General features: G+C 41.7%; 1 long non-coding RNA gene across 1 annotated transcript in view; it reads right to left on the bottom strand.

Annotated features, from left to right (window-relative positions):
• Positions 1-15214, bottom strand: part of LOC148051530 (uncharacterized) — a 154798-nt gene extending 139584 nt beyond the window's left edge. Inside the window, exon 1 of the long non-coding RNA XR_015700008.1 lies at positions 15038-15214. This is a non-coding gene — a long non-coding RNA (uncharacterized LOC148051530). The remainder of the gene's footprint in view (positions 1-15037) is intronic.
• Positions 15215-15645: the final 431 nt, after the last annotated feature.

Here is a 15645-nt window from a genome sequence, read left to right as displayed (position 1 = left end):
AACACGTGGCTCCTGCCACCAAGAGGAGCCGTACGCACCCACTGCGGTAATACTCCCCAGATAAGCTCCAGGCACTTAAGTGTTTAACACAGGGGATCCAGTCTTTGCTCTACACTCAGAGGTAATCACTGCTCTCAGTCTGAAAGAAAATGGAAATTTCTCAGATTAAGGAAAAAAACCTACCTGTTGCAAATTAATAGCGTGCAAAACACTGCAGGAAAACTACTTTGAGCCTATTTTTTACCTCCCACCTAGGGACCAGACAGCTGCTGGCCAGCTGCATATGGCAATTGTGCCTACAGAGTCAGTCCATGGCGAGTTGGCTACATGACTATGAGGTCCAACCATGGACTGGCCAGTAGTTTAAAATCCCTAGGCCGTTAGCAGAAAAACAGGCACAGCCGCCATATGCTGTCCGATCCTCTCCTGATGCTGGGCTGCCCACTGGTCTCCCACTTCAGTCCTCATGCTGGAGAAATTAAAAGGGCAGGAAGCATGCAATTTAACACAGCAGAAAACGCATTTTCAAGGCACCACGGCTCTTTAGCCTGGGAGGACAACTTATTTCTAAGGTTTTGCAAAGTAGTTAACAAAGAAAAAGGCCCCAGAAAAGACACAATAGCAGCAGGTGGTGTTCAAGGCAAGGTGCAAGAAGCAATTCCTGTAGGTAAATTAAGGAATGGGTGAATTTAAAGCTTAGAAATGAAGCAGATTACAGCCAAAGACATTTAAACAGCTTCAGCTCTGCACAACATTGACATTCTTATTCTTCCCTCCCCCTTTCATTTCAACTTTGCACTTGTTCACTTTCAAACCAAGAAGAAGAGAGCCAGCAACATTGACGTAATTTTGCTTTAACCTTTTAAGTAAGAAAAAGCCATGCCAGGAGACGGAGCAAGCTACTAACTCATAAGTTTACCTCAACTGCCTGCAACTTCCACCTTGAATTGACAATTGCTAGAATGCAAAATTAAGGTATTTATTTTCCATCTCAGACCCTCCAGCATCAACAACAACCCCCTTTGGAGCACATCACTCAAAGATTGCCACCTAGTGACCTTCTGATTCATCCCTTTCTCATTTTTGCAGCATTTACACCTCTTCTTCCTCACCTTAAAATTCAAAGTTATTATTTATCCTCGTCTCCCACAGCCTCTTCTTTTGGCCATCCTGCTCACTTGAAAAGTATCAACCATTCAAATGATCTCCCACATCTGCCATAATACTGCACAAAAACTTGTTTTCACACCATAATTTTGCTCCTGCCCACTCTTCTTGTGCAGCTCCACAAATGGTAACATCAGACTCAGCAGCTGATATAGTTCAGAGCAACGCCCCTTAACCACCATGACATGGCCAAGTCATAACATCATGACTCCTCTCTTGCCAATACAGTTTTATGCTCTAGGTATTGGTTCCCTGGAGAAAGTATTGTTTTCATGTTTCTATTTGTCAAGAGCCCCATGCTTTGAAGGCACTATGAGAGTAGTCACAATATTTTGAGAGCCAGAATTGCCTTCCACCAGCACTTGCTTAAGCATTTTGCAGACTGCATAGATTAAAAGTCAGATTTCAGCCACAGCAGTCATTTCAAGATAAGCTTTGTTTTGGACAGCACTACAGTAGGCCTTGTGCAAGTTCAAGCGTTTGTTTAGATTTTTTTGGGGGGGGTGGTACAACGGCTGAGGCAGTCCCAGCTCCCCCAGCCTCCCTGAAAACACTGCTAGCAATTCCTACCACATCACACAATGACTTCATAATGTAGACAAATGTCCATTGGAGATTAGCCTGAGCTCACCAACCTCATTTCCACTTGTGACCCAAACCTGAATTGATCCTACTGTCTCAAGGGGTGAAAGGCTACCATACTGCATTAACCCAAAGAAATGGAGATATTTTCCCAGTTGTCTCCTGCCTGTTCAAGTTTCTCTGATTAACATGCAGCCTCTGTTCCTCGTGTTGGCCAAGGCATCACATAAATCGGTTTTGCTTTCCTGTTTTTCAGAGATTGATAGTTCAGACTTTGCCATGTTCCCCAGCATTATGATGCTTTCCTCCACCCCCCTGAGTGCTGCAGGCTCACGACTGGAAGACAAGATTTTTTTGTTCAGTCTGTCCAAAAGTATATAGCACTACCAATGCATAATACCTCGTACCACCTTTTAATTCTACATGAACAGCCGAAATACAGCAATGAAGTATTGCAAGAAGTGTTTCTACACCACATACAGAGCAGGACACGTGCTCTTGGAGGAACAGAGTTCCTCTGTGTCCTGCACAGACGCTACTTCCATGTCATCCTGTGTGCAGTTTCCTCCCTTTTAGAGGCTAGACTGGAAACTCACAACTACCTTCCACTTAATCAGCTTATTTCATTAAGCAAGCCAGTGTGCGATCCAGCTTTTAGATAACAAAGTCCTGTAAAGAAAAACCTAACTAACATTGTTAGAAAGAGGCCTGATTTCTTCATTGAACTGGACAAGCAGAAGAAAAAGTGAACCCATTACCACAAGAAGTTATGTGATATTCGATACAGTTTCTGGTTTCCTAAATCACTAGTGGAAAACATGACTTCTGAAAGTACCTACTACATATACACACACTATCAACAGCTAACCTACAAAAGAGACCGACACTGCTTCATAAGACCAAAACGAAACACTTGGCTATTCAAGATAAATCAGGGACAAGCACAAGAAAGATACATAAAACTCACATCTCTAGCTCTACCCGAGCAGTAACACAGCTTTTTTTCATCATGTCACAGGAGAGCAAGGAAACAGCAACTTGTAGGGAACCTGGATATGACGGTTTATACAAGAACCCGAGTCTCAATGAGGAAAGATGGACAGGATACAAAGACATTTCCTTTTCTTTATTTCCTTCTCCTTTTTGCCAGCCACCTTTGCATATAAAAGGAGCCAAAGTAAACAGCTTAGAAGATTCTCCCATATCTGATAAAGCAATTGAAGAGTCACAAACTGCATGGATCTTTCACTCTCCTTGTATTACCTTAATAATAACTGTCCTTTAAATCAGGGTTTTATAAAGTTACTTGCAGTATGACCCCCATCAGTGGAGCATCTAAATACATATACAGCTTGTGGGATATTCTAAGACTCTGTTGAGCAACCTAGGAGACCCCACCGTATTTTGTGGTAAAACTAGTCATCTCTGTCAGCCTGCAAGTAAAGAAACAGAGATGACCACTCTCCGAATTAGACAACAAGTATTAGATCTGCTATATGCAATCACATCTGCTTTCTACAGCAGGCTAGGCTTTGGGGCATTTATCCTACAGAGAGCTAGAAGAGAAAATACTCCACAGCACATGGAGAGACAGGAGTCCCAGGCCAACTTTGCACGTCTGTATATACAGCTTAGTTAAGTCTTCTTCTGCAACAGCATATATCCCTGCAATTTCATTTCCATTGCACTCTGCTTTCTCCTCCCAGAACTTTCACATCCCTGAGATTACTCTGTGCAAGAGTCTTTGCATTTAGGCTTAACTGTCCATGTATTAAAGCAAAGCCAACAAATCACGAATATTAGACAAGGAATGATAATATAAATTTACCAGTACCTCTGGAGATGTAAGTAGAGTAGTCCCAAGGGGTGAAACTAAGAATAGCATCAAAGAGCTTGGCTAGGGTTATTGTCTTTAATGGACAAAATTGAATTGACCGCATACTGTCTGTAGTTAATGGCAAAAGTAAATTAATTTACAGCAAATGACACCATGGTATGGTCAAAATTGGTGTGATCGGCTACTGACAAGTCAATGACAGGCTGACCACAGGACAACACTAATGCAAAGATAAGCATTTAGAGAGTTCTGAAGCTGCAGGACAGCAACACCACAGTCGATCCCTCTTCAGGGATAACAGCAATATCCAAAGCTGCCTACTTAGCAAGTTTTGTGTATTTCGCTGGAAAATTACCTATAGAACAAGACACTGCATTTCAAAAAAGATATTAACTAGAGCCCTCAATTTTATTTTTATTGCTTTTTACTAAGCTGACTGTTTGGAAATGTTTTTGTTTTGCTTTATTGGAGAGCTACACAAACACATCAAAAAACCACACAAGCTTCTGTTCCTTCGCTTGAAAAACAGTGTATGTTCATATGTAATTCAGGTCAGCTGCAAACAGCAACACCGCCGTTACATTCAAGTTGCCTGCGGAGGTTGATCCAGAGAGGGACCCATTAAACCAATTGTTAACACTCACTGAAGGGTTGTGCGTGAAATCTGTGGTCTAAGTGGTGCAAGAAACCAAGAGTTACTCTATTCGAAGTAAAAAACCCTCTTACAGTGACCATCTCTGAAAGATTCAATGGGTCATCACACCTCCCTAAACCTCTCTGTGAAAATACAGTAAGCCTAAATTCAGTGACTCATGCACTCGCATCAGTTTCCTATTGTTTCCAACTGCATTAAGGGTTCAAAAAAATAAAAAAAATAAAAATCTTTCTCAAAGCTTATTAAATTCTTCCTTTCTACTGAAGCAATTAATGCTTTATGCAGTGGCCTTCTCTGCCCCTACAACCTCTCTGATGGAAAAGTATGAGAGGACATCACATAAGCAATGAGGCTGCTGAAGTGGTCTCCCCATCTTGCCCACCGGCAGAGATGTGCCTCCACACAAGCATCTCTGCTAGCGCAGACTGCCAGCTGCGACTGACCTCAGGAAAAGCAACACACACAGGCACAGAATAGGTGGGGGGGACAGTTGATTAAAGTCTTGAGGAATCAAATGAGGTTAGATTTAAGGTCTTGCATCACACAGAGGGTCCTGCTGCATTATTGACAAGGAAAGGTACTTTAATTGCAGTGCTTAAAAGCTCTCAAGTAAAAAAATCCAGGAAATTAACTCTCTCCCTTCACATGGCTTTGATTTTCCTCTGTAGACCTTTGGTAGTTACCCTTGACTGCCTTTTCACGAAGTTTCCATTTCGGTTATATCTTATCAGCTTACATCTAGAACCTAATTTTTGCGCCCTCTGACTGAAGAAAACCAGGTCCTGAAAAGCTGCAAACTTGGCACCAGGATTCTATTTGTAAAATCAGATGATTTACAGAGCGTGAAGATTTGGCCCCAAGAGATTCACTTCGTACTTAACATTCCCGTCTCCCCTTTTTCAGTGGAGTTATGTACCCACAAGATTTAAGCTCCACACTTAAAATAGCCACCAGCTTTCATTAACCTCTACATACACTGCCTGTATCTCCAGGCTATACTACATAGAACATCAGAGCTGTTTTCACTAAAGATGAAGTCACTAGAATAATATAAATAAAAAAAAGTCAGAGCAGCTTGGTGCCCACAGCCCTTGCTGAGTCTTTACTTACTGGATCACCTTGGAAAGCCACTTAAGGCATTCAGGGAAGCTGAAGTAGTGTTCTAGCTGTAATCTCTAATACCTCGTTCCAGCCACCACAACCTCTGAGGAATGCAGCTAGTGTCAAAGATTTAATGCTTTTTCACATTAGTGATGTCAGCACAAAATGGCCATCTTCTCTGAATAATTTATCTCCCCGCTGCATAATTTTCTTATCTCTTTTTCCCTTTTGGCTTTTTACTGTAGATGGGAAGGCAAGTGGCTGTTAGTCCTCAAAAAAACCCTATGAAGCATCCTTCCCATCAATCAATTAAAAAACACTTACCTTACACTCAACATGATTTATTTCTTGTTAATACAATTGTCTCACTATATCCTTCTATTATTATACCCTTAATTCCATTAGCCATTCACTTAATGCTCTCTTTAAAGCTGACCCCAGTCTGGGGAGAAGAGAAAGAAAAGTTCGTCTCATAGTGGCAATGCCAATAAAATTCTGAAGCTCTTCTCTTAAAATCCTGTAGGTCACAGGAAAGACAGATCCAGAACATATCCTGCTTGCTCTACAGGATAATATTCATTTTTCATTCATTTTCAACTAAATGGTTTGTTGGGTCCAAGCTATTTGTATTTTCATATTTTGCTATCTGCTGTGCTCATCCAACACAGCAACTTTGGCAAAGAACCTTTTACCCATTCCTCCTCTAACAAATACAACTCCAGTTTGCAAAAAGGTGAGGCTAATGGAGCACCTCATCACAGCACTCATGGCAGGGTGCCTGGTCACATACTTCTCAATGAGCCAACATTCCCATTAAAGCCTTGGCGGTCGTTGGCTGAGAAACATCGGCTTATTCCTCAGGTAAAGTTAGAGCTTGTCACCCTCCTGCACACCAGGCAATGCTTATTAAGGCAACGCATTTACTGCTGGGAGAGTGCTTTAATACAATGCCTAACTACAGAAAGAATCCTTACCAGGCAAGTCTAAGGTTACCCAAGTATGTTGCTTACACGACTGACAGCATTCTCTGTCAAATAAAGTTCACAGCTTTTAAGAGGTACGTAACCATCAGATCAATTCTTGGGCACGAGAGAGTTTGCCAGCACCTCAACTGCAAAAGACAAGTCCATTGGTAACAGGTCGCTAGTTTGCTTTCCTGACAACTACCCCCCAGCCATTTTCTACATCCAGGTAAAGATTCAGCCAAGCCTGCCTCCCTGAGCACAGAGAAAAGTCAGTAAACACCATGGCATCAGTCCTGAAGGCAGTTCTCACTGCTTGCTGCAGCACCAAGTTACAGTACTGAATTTTCTTCTCCACTGGAAATCAGATATGCTGTTCCACCTACCCAATAATATTATTCTAGATATATTTAAACCCTATGCCACTTTGTGATCACGGTACAGTTACAGAGCCACTTAGATTAAATGAATAACACGGGTAACATCACTGCTTAGCTAATGAGATTCAGATTGCACCTGAATACATACACACACGCAATCTGAACCTGACTGTACATCACTGCTATATACATTCCCAAAGAATAGCCATGTCTCGCTAGTAACACTGGATCCCTTCGTCCAGCGTCGCTGACAGACCATCAGGCACAAGGGTCACCACACAGATGACATCAACCACAGCTTCTGCTGTGGACCACTTTTTCTCATGTTGAATTGTCACCTTAGCAGTGGTCTACATGCAGCATACCAGACCCCTCCTTAAGCAGCTCAGTGCAACACAATACAGTTCATCTGGGCACCTCCTAGTTCAAAATGACATAGTCAGGCCAGAAAACTCACAAATACAGCACACTGTGTTCCACCAGCAGTAGGCATGATCAAAGGTTGAAGGACTTTAGGAAAATCTGAAAAACAGTAATTCTTGTGGATTGATTGTTTCAGGATCATTACGCTTTCTTAACAGCTTCCAGGCAATTAGTCTTTTCTCCGAGTCTGGACTCTTTCCCTCAGTTTTGTTTTTAATTAGAGTAATAATATTAAGATTATGAAATATTTCCTACCTTTCTCAGTGCACGCTCACACAGAGATGGATCTGCACCAAGGGATTTGTGTTTGGATGTTACACTGGCATCAGCAGAGATCAGGATCTCCGATTTTGGCTCAATCCCTTCAGGCAGCGGCCCAATGGTGGGTTTCAATTGCCGACTCGTGAATCCTTCCATTGCGCACGAGACCTTCATTCATACTGTTGCCACAAAAACCAAAGCAGTTTGCAAGCTGCACATATTATAGCTTTATTTTCTTTTCCTTTTTTTGGTATGTAGCAAGGAGCATTAATTCTTATGCATTCACAAGCACAGCACGTATTCCATGAGTTCAGCTGAAGCCAAGTCCATAGGATGGGATAAGATCATGCTCCCATCTCCAGGGGAACCACAATGTCAACTCTTGCCCGCCACAGCATCATGGTGATACTGTGCAAAACTAAAGGAACAGAAAGACATATCTATAGTGAGCACAGCAGTATTAATCTCCCACAAAATTTACACATGCTACCAGGGGACAAGCTGTCCTCAAAGAAGCACAATGTGCCCAAGCAAGAGCTGCCCTCAGAGATTCATCTTCTCTAATTGCTTTCTTTGTTCCACCTGTATCACCAGAAATTTAACTGGTGTTGCCAGTAAAAACATACAGGTTTCAGTTCTTGGTGTCATTTTTTTATTATGTGCTTTTAATTATTATAATGATCATTGACAGCAATTCAAGAGCAGAATGCTTTTCTTGGTTTGGGGTAGACGTCTGCATATTTAGCAGCTTTCAAAAATAACAAAATTATGAGAAGCAAACGTCTTTCCCGGCACTTGCAAAAGCTTCAAGGCATTTAAAACAGAACTACTAAGCAGACCACACAATACACGAGCACCTTACCACAGAGCTTCCATTAACGTTGGCATCCATCAGCTGAACCCTACAGATTGCACTGGATTTTCCTTTACCTTGGGAGTTTCCTCCTCATTCTCCTCTGAAATTTCCTTACTGTAACACAGTCTATTTCATGAAAGCAACTAACAATGGAAAGCGCGCATATGCGTGTCTCTCCTCCTGTCTGGTACGTGCGACAGTCCTGTAGGTGCGTTCTGCTGCACCTTGTTGGCACGTTAGGCAGCAGCAAAGCGGTCACAAAATAAATGGAATTCCAATTTGTTATTGATTTACTTTCAAACTTAATAAATGGCTCTAGTGTTGATAATTACCAAACCTCTGTCCAAATAAAACCATGACACTTCATAAATATCCAATTGAGCTAGATCTACATATGTCCCATTTTCCTCAGTATTTATAAATGTATACCTTTAACACTGAATCTTCTGTTAGGAAATGTCATCTCAGTCATACCCAGAGGTTTGATTTTAAACACTAATCTTTCCTGCTTTGACTAACTCAAACAAACACCCCTCTTACTGTAGGCCCCACACATAAACAACGTTCTACCACACGCATTCCTATTAGAAGTTACAGAAATAAAAGATGAAAAAAAAAAAAAAGTATCAATCCCCACGGTAATCCGATTGCACTACTGGCCTCTATCATAGACTAACCCTATACCAGCCAGATCAGCCTATCTACACAGTTGGGAAAGTGATGAGCTACATCACTGAGGCAGCTTCTCATCTAACATATCATACAGGAATGTTTTGTGCCAGGTGAGGAACTCAAATTTCCCCTTGTTCTATTTAGTCTCATTATTTCTCAAGAGCACAGAGAGCAGATCTCCCTTGTCCTAGATGGTCATAACACTCCTTGGGTACTTAAAGGTTTGGCCACATACCCTCTGCATGCCTACAAGGCATGATGCCCCACAGTCTAAAGCCCAAGCTTTAGCTTGGTTTGAGACCTAGCTTATGTGAAAAGAAGCACTTCACCGTCTGCTCCTTTCAGATAGTCCAAGAAGAAAGACAAAGTTTTAAACCACCCAGCTCGATACCACCACTGGGATATTTGTTAGAGTAGGCAGACCCCTGAAGGTTGAAGGCAGAAGGCTGCTGATGCCCCCCTTCTCTGCAAGGAAAGCCTGTCTTTTGGCCACTATTAAACCCCAGATTTCTCAGGCTAATAAACATGGGAACTGGACTGATCTTTGTACAGCCTGCCTATGGTGCTTTATTGTTTAGACTGAACTGTTTTAACAGTAGGGGGAAAAACTTTAGATGTGTGGTGAAGAGGAAAGGGTATAGAAAAAAAAAGGTAGTTTCTTTCCACACAACATGAGACTTTCCTGTACTATCACAGTGAAATGAAAAGGCATTTCTTCTGCCCCGATCAGTCATAACAGTTAAACCACAGAGCTAGCCATGAAATCTTATGCATCATTTAGATCTTTGATGCTGAACTGACTTCATAGTAAAAATGTCTTGGCAGGGCTAAAGCACCTGCTGTCAAAAGGAAACACTGATTAAAGGGGTGGGTTTTGTTTTTTTTTTTTTAAAGAGTTCTTGTTCACTTTCACAAAACCACGTTACAATAATCCCTCAGTTATAGCTCTGATGAGTAATTACTCCTGCAGCGTGGTTAGAGAACTGCTACTCAAAATCCTCATTAAAACCCTTATGTATTTCTCCTGCATTTGCCTTTCAGCTATTATCAATTACGACGATCCATGTATAAATATACACTTTCCTCCTTGATGATTATCCCCATTTCTCCTGCCTGATTCATTCAGTAAGGCCACAGTTCAATGCTTTTGAGGCCACAATGGCCTCTATGGGAATTAAGTCTGACGTCAGAAATACTGAATTGTGCCTTCAGTGAATGAATTAAATGGGGGGGTGGCAATCACACTGAATATCATTGAGAACGCTCCCACTCACATAGCCAATGGTAGCTTATTTACTATGGAATGAGAAAAGGACCTCACTTTAAGTCGAGCTCAGTAAAATTAATTTTACTGTTTGGGACAAGTTCTTTTGCCGTTGCTTTAAGAAGCAGAAACAGAGCATAGTTACACACACAGTGCTTTCTGTTCATTGTGTCAGTGTTTACAGGGTGGGATCTCCTGACCAGTGGGAGAAGCTATTAGGTTTTGTTAAGTTCACCTGTAGCCTAATAGGGTCAAAACCTATACACACTGCCCAGGAGACAGTCTTTTGCTTTCTGAAGAGAAATATATTCAAAGATGATGCAGCTGATCATTGTAAATAAAAATACTGATGAGCACCAGGCTCATTTCCAGCAGTCTGAAATAAAAAAAATAAGCTTGTTAGTCCTCACTGTCTCAGTTATCAGCTTCTTACTGACAGAAGGCTGGGAGAAAAACGCCAGTGTTACCACCTGCTTTGGAAAGCTATGCCAGGATTAATGGATCTTCAAAGGTAGAAATATTAGGACTTAAGTTCATTCAGCCTCCCTCTACCTGAGGCAGTGGCAATGGAAAAGCATACTGATAAAGCAAAGGAGAGAAGAAAGAGCCAGGATGTTTGGGAGCTGGAAGAGAATACAGATGTGCAAGCCTCAAGAACGGGCATATTCCTCAGAATATGCAACAAGCACAGGGAAGCACAAACCCTTCGCAAGTTTGAGACAACCCCAAGCCCTTAGAAGAAATTAATCTGTAAATCTAGGCAGCCTCTTACTCTGCTGGTTTTAGTCAATTTATATAACTTCCTTAAAGCTTCCTCGGCCTTTCCACCTTCTCTTTGGAGCAGAAGTAAAGGATTGCATTGGGTTCCACTACCTTCTGATTTCTTCTGTTTCTCAGAAGGGAGGATAAGACCTGTTTTCACAACAGAGCATTAGAGGGGTCAACACCTGCACAAGTAGCAATCTTTCCTTGTGTCTCTGTTAAAATAAGGACCTTGGCAGTAGTGGACTAACAAACTCAGTGCCTCAGCTGCCCAGGAAGCTGGTCTAATACAGCCCCCATTTAAAGAGCAAAACACTATGGGTTTAAGATGCTCCAGTAGCTACACAAACATTTAAGGTCATTCCCTAACTGAAAGGGCAAAAAAGCCCAGCTTGAAGAGCTGTATCTGGACACAACACATTATCTGAAAAAGTCTCCTCCCTTTCCATTAATACTACAAAAAAAAAACCTGGTAATATATACACTATGAAAGGGTGCCCCTCAGAGGCATGTAAGAAAATGTATATGCACTTGTTCTATTCCTTGCATAAAGGCATCTATTGGCAGCACAAAACACACTGGAAAAACCCTCCATGAATTGAGCCTCCTTCCCAATGGCTGTCCGCTTTAGACAACAGCTCTCAACAAGGGAACGCTTGCAGTGCTAACGAAACACTACAGGAGCAGCAAGATCACATGATTTTTCACTTTCAAGAGAAAAATCAGTCAAATTATGAGGATGAAAGACTCAAACCCTGAGGTTAAATGGAACTTGGTAAATACACAATTATTCAGTGTGTCTTCGTTATAAATATGGTTGCAGTCAGTGAACCCAGGCTTAGGGCACTACTTTGTTGATGAAGAGGATATCGTAGAAAGGGGTCAGCTCAGCAGTAATGAATCTTTATTCCACCAGTGCTAAGCAAGAATCGAGATACACTACATCCAGAGGGCAGAGGTGGAAGGGACAGTTAAGAAGAAAAAAAAAAACACAAGAGAATCCAAGTGGCAACACAGGGTTTCCACAAATCACACAGCTCGTGCACCTTCTCCGTTAGGATGGCGCATCTCCCTTGGAGAGCAATCATCCCACCAGTGAGTTAAATTCTTCTCGTGGAGAGGATCATTAAGTTTCCCTAATGTCTTATCCTATGATCAGTAACCATTTTTTCGTTTGGTGTTATTGCCTCAAATGACTCTTCACTAAATATGTAAACTGCTTTATAAGGTCAGCAAGCATTAAAAATACTATTGGATGGTCAGGTAACCTTATCTTATACATTGAAGAATAAGCACGTTAGTTATTCAGACACAGATATGAGAAGCACATTGCACCAGTGTCAGAGCAGACTGGGTTTGAGATCCACACAACATAAAACAATTTAACTTGCGTGAGTTTAGGGACAGAGAAAGATGCAAAAAAAATTCATGGCAACGAAGCGTTACTGGCACAGAGTACAGGAGTTAAGTCTATGACACTCAGCGTAGTTTCTTTCTGGTGATATTGCCTGTGTGCACAATCATATTTATCTTTTCCAAAGAAGATGCCACAGCCATCATATTTACCAACAGATAAACTAATTTCTCTAACATACAGTTTGAGAAATTTCTTCTCTACTTTGTCCAAAAATTATACAAGTCTAATATCTTAATAACTCTTAAACACCTTTTGAAATGTCTAGGACACGCATTCAGCAAGAGCAAAACCAGCATGTTTACAGCTCACTCAGAAAATTCATTTCAGCACCTTAAGTATGTCAGCCAAAATCTCTACATGAGTATAAGTTCACCAAAGAAACAAGCAGTGAATTTAAAGCGGAGGTAAGCTGTGCCATAAAACCCATCAGTTCACGATCCATTCCACAGGAGGTAACCAGTTTGATTCCCAGTAAGTCACTCAAAGATGAGAGTGAATAATTCAGTCTCAAATTGCTCTCAATATTACTCAACTGCAACATTCAAAAACTAAATGTCTATCCAAAAAGAAGCATGAGGGTTTAAAACAATAGAAAAGCAGTTTATTTCCCTCCTCTTCTATTTTTCAAGCCCTAGAAAAAACCCAATTACTTAACTTTGAAGCTTTTCCTCAAAAATCACACAGTTATCGCTTTTTGAAAAGTGAAATCTGAGTTTAACGCTGCTCTTCAAATCCACTTTTTTACTTCAGCATTATGGGACACATCCAGCACTAGAAAATTTGCAATGGGACACCAATACTTAGCAACATCTGGACTTAAAAAAAAAAAATAATCGTTTCTCCAAATCAGATGTGAAGTTGTAACTGAACTAGGAAGGAACCCCACCTAATACTCTAGTAAACTCATCCAAAATAACTAGCAGGATAAGCAACAAAATCATAGATGCAATTTCTCCGTGTAACACACTTTCCGCCTGTGCAAGGTCCCACTATGCATAACTATTTACGATCCCCCAAGAACCACCCAGGCATTTTCCCAACAGGAAGCCTGTTTATTTAACGGAGTGGATGGCTTCCACTGCTCTCTTTCATAATACCAAAACTGACTGCTCTTGCAGTCACTTGAAGCGTCACAGCCTTCGTGGCCAAGAAGGGTGACGCACAGGCCTACTTGCCTATTTGCATCATGGGTGTGTGCATCCCTGTTCTTAGGGAGAAATGCCTCTTAGGATATTCAAATACACAAAATATCAAGCTGCACCTACAAATCAATAAGCAGATCATTGCTATTAGATTTTATTTACAAGGCAAATAACCATAACCTGCTCAAATAGGTAAGATCACAGGAAAACCCTGAAAATATTTACTTTATGAAATAGGCAAGTAAACCACACAGGATGCTTTAAGAGAAATGCCTTAAGAGTGAGTCATGTTTATTAGCACACAGCTTTCATCAGATATTTCAGTCTGAGGAAGTCTTGGTCATAGTCCTCGCTGGCTGAGCAGCAGGTAACAGAAATAACGACTGGCGCATCACAGGACAGAGCCTGGAGCACAGAGCAGTCAGGTAGACTCTGGCTCTCCGATGGTGAGTGCACACGCTGTCAGTGGCCAGGGCATTTCTCAAGCTGTCATCAAGACGACCTTAGAGTTTCCTTTCAGGCTGGTTTTTTCTTTGTTTTGGGTTTTTTTTTTCAGGAGGTGGTTTAATTACTCTAAAGATGGGCTGTCGGAGTTGCTCTCTTTAAAAACTGTTTCTGCTTACTTACCTCAAAGTAAAAGGAGCATGCACATCATCTTATGCATCTGACAAGATTCTAGGCTAACCTCTTAAGACCCAGAACACCAGCGGTATTCACTCCTGCCCTATCCCCTAGGTGCACTCAGGTGCTCCTTTTTTCAGTCAGAAATTCTGCCAAAGAAATAACCTCTAGTTAATAAAAGGTGAGGAAGGCCCTATGATTTGCAGCACAAACTTGAACAAAGAAACAGACCCCTAGGAGAGTCACAAACTGTGCTGGAAATTAAACATAATGAACACAACCAAAGATGGCATTTTCTAGCTAGCCTTCCCAAGAGGTGGAGCTCCCTGGGAGATAACACACAGTGCAAGCAAAGGAGATCTTGCTCACAGCTCCCATTGGGCCTGAAGACTATGTGCTGGTGTGATGAAACATATAGGCTATACTGGGTCAAACTGAATTGAGGCAATAAGAAGCCTTTCTATTACCACACACGGCATGACAATGCCATTTAGAAACTGTTCAAAACTTATCACATGAACCAAAATGTTAGTCTGCTTCATGGATAAATAAATGGCATCTGTATCACCACCTGAAGCTCTGTTAGCAGTCTCAGTGGAGAAAAGGAATTGCAGTAATGGGTCTAAGGAACCTACAGCAACTTCACAACAGGATGACTGTCCCGGCATTGCTCTGCATGACTGAAAAAGCTCACTATAATTATATATTAACTAGCAGAGACACTTGAACTAAAGCTGTGGCTGCACTATCTTTGTGTAACAATTCCTCAAACAGGTGTTTCGAATACTATTTACATTTGTCTCCTTTATCAAGCCTAAATAAAACATAAAAGCCCTAGGAACTCAGCAATGCCAAATATTGTCTGTGAGATTCTAAATATTTTTAATTATTACTGACTCAACAGAAAATTGTATTAGCAACACATTTGGCAGTACCTGTTAGAGCAGCAGGAGCAAGGCTGCACACAACCCAGGGTCAGGCAATCCACGAGCCAGAGAAGATCACAGCACTCAAAAGAAGAAAGCAGAGCAGGTTGGTGACAGCAACTAAGGTCAGCCACCACCCAGAGATCTTCAAAAAAAAGTCTTCACCAACAAAGCACTCAAGTAAAGAACACAAGACACATCAGAAAAGGGTCAGGTCTCTTGACTTGACCTTAAATAGGAGTCCCAAGCCCATGGGCGGAGAGCATTGGGTCAGGGCAGGTGAGCCTGTTCCAGGCAATTAAGGCTCCAGGTGTCCTCAGGGCCTGCTAGAGCTCTGCTCAGACACAAATGATCTAATTAATCTCAGCTGGCCTTTGAGTGAGTCCCTGCTACCAGTGACTGCCTGGGGGGAACTGAAGTCAGTCACTTAAAACGTGTCAGACAAATCACTATCTAGAAGTGTCTCTTCATTGACTCTAAAAGGCACCTGGACAGCTAGGAGATGCACGGACATCTATATTTTGCAGAGGTGAATCCCTCCCAATGACATGCCTGCTACAGAGAGTCCCAGTCCAGGCTCAGGAACAAACAAGGAAGACAGCTAGAACTTGAACTGC

Source organism: Nipponia nippon, unplaced genomic scaffold (genome assembly GCF_047370975.1).
Source record: "Nipponia nippon isolate SJK-2023a ecotype South Korea unplaced genomic scaffold, ASM4737097v1 scaffold_6, whole genome shotgun sequence".
Classification (NCBI taxonomy): domain Eukaryota; kingdom Metazoa; phylum Chordata; class Aves; order Pelecaniformes; family Threskiornithidae; genus Nipponia; species Nipponia nippon.
The sequence above is the reverse complement of the archived record's forward strand: the minus strand, read 5'-3'. Positions and strand labels throughout refer to the sequence as shown.